We start from the raw sequence: 4,189 nt of genomic DNA on the forward strand, positions 1-4,189 counted from the left end.
TTCCCCGCTATTGGCTAGTTTTAAATTATTCCCATGTGGCGGCTAACGATTGGCCTGTTAGCCGTATAAAAGGCTTGAGCGGTTTCCACCCAAGCCGAAGAGGACTTCACATCCATCTCGTGGGGACTCTGGATACACGGCAGGGTAATAGAAACCCTGTGTGGGATTCAGAGGAGCGTGGCGACCTGATCCATTGCCCACCTCTTCCCGTCTTCGAGCGCAACTTTTATAAGACGTACCTACGATTCTGATTTTGGTGGCGCGTTCACCCAGAGCATCCGGAGCTCTGTTCCGTGGAGCCTAGCAACCTCCACGAGACCGTCTGTGTTGTCTGTCTGTAACCGCAACTCAAGCAAGTTTTCCAGCCTGCACCACTGCCATCTCGGTGTAAGTAAACAATCTTTAAAACTACCGCTAAGCGTTTGTGCCTAATTCCAGCTCGACGGCCTTCCCTCTCCGACCCGGCGTGCCTGGGCTGCTGGCCACAGCCCGCGTGCAGCACAGAAAAGGGCTCGGGTCGCTCCCGGCCTGCACAGACTGGAGGAAAAAATAATGACATGGACCCTTCCCAAACTCACTTGGGGCAGCAAAATGAGATGTTGCTCACAATGAACCTTGAAAACTGTGACTTGCCCCCTTCTCTGACACCAGCAATAAAATGTAAACATTTTTAATGATAATAATGATAAAACTTAAAAAATGTAAATGATCACCTTGGGCACCAGAATTAAGCCCTTCTTCTTTAGTACGGCTGACTTGGAGTAGCAATTATAAGTCCAGTTAAGGTTAGTTAATCAATCTAATGTTCTTTAGGAAAGGGAATGCATCTCTGCAATGTCACCATCAGATTTGTATAGAGGGCTGAGTGTTGTTATGTGGGCCATAGTTTGATCAGGATTGCCACAGTCACATTTTGCAGAACTCCTAATACTGTACACCATTTGTGTATCAAATGACTGCAGCGGCCATGCCTGGTTCAGATCCTGTTTAGAGCCTTCCATGGTTTTCATGGGAGGTCAAAACCAGGAGGCTTTATTGTTGCTTTATAATTAAGCCCTGACCAGGATGGATGGGGTGATTCACATCTCTCTGATCTGTTGCCTCAAGCTTAGCTCTATCTTGATTCCAGCTGCTTTATAATTTGGGGCTGTTCTTTTCGGCAACCCAGACACCTAAAAGACTGGCTTGACCATTGGTGAAAGCTGAAATCATGGAAATCTTGAAATCCTGTGAGCCCATTTTAAGGGAAATATGGGGTCACATCTTACAAGAGTGGAGAGGCTGTTTCAAAGCTAATAATTAGGTTTCCTGGATGCCAGACATCCCAGTGGCCCATACTGAATTCAAACCATTTTTTAAAAGGACAAATCCAAAGAGTCTGAAATGAACCTTTGAACTTTCAGGTCCTTGCAGCAGCAGGACACTGACAGTGCCTTTGTCTCTCTCCTTTACCTGTGGCGCAGGCTAGTTTGTTCATGATGTTTCAGACATTATGCTTGGAAGTTGTATGAGAGGGTGGTTTACCAGTTTTTAAGCATAGATTAGACAAACGCATGTCTTGAATGGCTCAGACAGGGTTGATCTTTCCTTGAGCAGAGGGTTGGACTAAATTACTTTCTGAGGTCTCCTCTCTTCCTCCCCACAAACCCTGCTTTTCTGTAATTCCATGATTCTTGCTCAGATGAAAGAGAACATGTAAGTCCTTTAACTTTTTTGCACAAATATATGGATAGCCTGTGCTGCTGGTCAGTGTAGACATTTAAATAATAGTGTGTTGCGCTTCCCTGACATCTTTAATTTTCAAAAAGCTTTCCAAATACACCCTTATCTGCTCAAGGCCATGGGGCAGGTCCTTGGGAGGGTTTTAACATCACATTTCCTTCAAGTTTGTTTTCAAGGGGCAGCACCTACTGTTAATAATAGTTATAATTAATTAAGAGGACCCCAACTTCAGCACTGGACCAGAGGAAGGGCATAAGAGCATGTGCAGCCTATATCAACCCGGCCTGCATGATACAGCCATCAGTGCCTGCAGGATGTGCTGACTGGTCATGCTGATAAAATGCCACACAAAACTTTTTGTGGCTTTGATTCCAGTTGACTTGGAGTAAATAGGAGACATGGTCCCTCTTTAATAACAATCTGCAGCTTGTTTGCTGAGAAGTGCCCACATACTTCAGCAGTAGGGCTGGCACGCTTCTCCTGCCTGACCATCACCCATTTGCACCATTCTCTGAGCAGATGGAAGTGACCTTGTTTGTGCCTGAATACTCAGTCCTGGAAGCAGTTTTAAATTTTCTGTGTTGGCAAGGCGTGGGTGTGTCTGGACTGTTGCAGTGAGGCTGATCTGTCTGGTAAGTGCCAGCTCTGTGATGATGAAGCCAGATATCTGAGCTTCCTTAGTACTCAGCCAGCCTAGCTGAATGCCAGTTACTGTGGTGAAGTCCTGCCCTTGCCCCTTGTGCTCCATGTCAGAACTCGTAACATAATATGCTGGCCAAGTTTTGCATTCTGGGCTGAAGCCATTATCACTTGATGAATACAACTTCTCTACTACCAAATTTTTATCTATCACATCTTGCTTGGAAGGTTTTGCTTGTGGCAACAGTTTCACACCCTTCCTACTTGCCTTCTGTGTTGAACGTGTGTCTGAGATCTCCAGTAAATCCATTGTTCTGAGCATTGGGCTGCTTCCTCAGTGTGCAGGGTATAGCTTATGTCATGAGCTCAGGCATTTCTGCTTCTCCTTATTACAAACATACTGCTTAATCTGGGAAGCAGTCCTGGTTTTATCATCGGTCTCATAATGCTTAGGGTTCCCTATTCCTCCTCACTGCTTAAATCCCCAGATCATGTAATCATATACAGAGCTGACCCTAGGGCATGTGGGACCCAGAGCATATCAATCTGTGTCAGGGGAGGGAAGAGGGGGTGGCAAGCAGACGGAGAGGAGAGGGGGGGAGAGGTGACCGTGTGGAGTGGTGGCACCCTCGGGACCTGTACAGCACTGTCCGCAGGGCCCCTCAAAGCGTGGGGCCCAGGGCAAGCTCCCCAGTCCCCCCACTTCTCGGGGATGGCTCTGATCATATGAATATGTTAATCTTGATCTCAGTGATTGAAGTGGTTATTTAAGCCATTGTGGTTATGGAGAAAAGCTTGAAAAGGTGCCCCTAAAGGCTGAAAAGGCACATAAGAGGAACCTAACATGTATTACTTAAAATCATAAAGTTTTTTTTAACAATGATCTTATGCTTTTTGGGGGTCTGACTAATGACTTTGGAATGGTTGTGATTGGCAAGACTGACACCTACAATGGAAGAGGAATTACTAAGAAGGGAGTAGAGATTATACTGTGTTTTATGTAACTGAGACACATTTTATGTTAAAAATAGATGTGGAGTGTCAGCAAGTATGTTTTATGTGTTCTTGCAGATTAATTGACACGGGACAGGCAGTGCAGACTTACCGTGCTCTCAGTACAGAAGGATCTGCCTTGGCACTGGCTGCTGGGAAAATGTGACATCTTTGGAAAATATTTAGCCAAGTTGTCTTTTTTTATGCACTTTCCATTCCATTTGCTACCTCCCAAAATACATGAAAGCAAAGTGCCATCGACCTGACTGGCATGGGCAGCATTTTGCTTTTGCTTCTATCTGCACAGGGTCCATGCTATCACTACAAATGATATTTGCTGGATTAACCTCACCAGGGGAAAGCAAATAGATAGTCAACCCTTCCCTTAGTATGCCCCTGAGGGTAGCTTTAAATACTGTGAGGAAAATACCTTTTTTAAAGTAACTTGTGGGGCAGAGCAAGGGATAGGGTTGTGTTGGTGTGTGTGTAGGAGGGACAGTGTTTGTTGCCAGCTCTCACAGTTGATATCACAAGTCTGCTATTTTTCTTGTAGACCCTGCTCCAGGATTGTGTGAGGATCTTGGATCTCATTTTCTTTTGAAAAAGAGATATCTAGCTCTGTTTGATGTGAGAACAAAGCTTGCAAATATGACTTAAGTGACCTGAAAACGAAAATAAAAACATTCCCACTTCTACTATTGTTTTAATTAATTCACCTGATTCTCAAGATGAGTTCATGAGTTGTTGGGGTCTGGTGTGATATTTCTCATGGATTTCTGGAGTAGGCAAGGCTGGAGAGTGAGCCCAGGAGCAAATACAAAGCAGAGACAGGGAA

Source organism: Alligator sinensis, unplaced genomic scaffold (genome assembly GCF_000455745.1).
Source record: "Alligator sinensis unplaced genomic scaffold, ASM45574v1 scaffold155_1, whole genome shotgun sequence".
Classification (NCBI taxonomy): domain Eukaryota; kingdom Metazoa; phylum Chordata; order Crocodylia; family Alligatoridae; genus Alligator; species Alligator sinensis.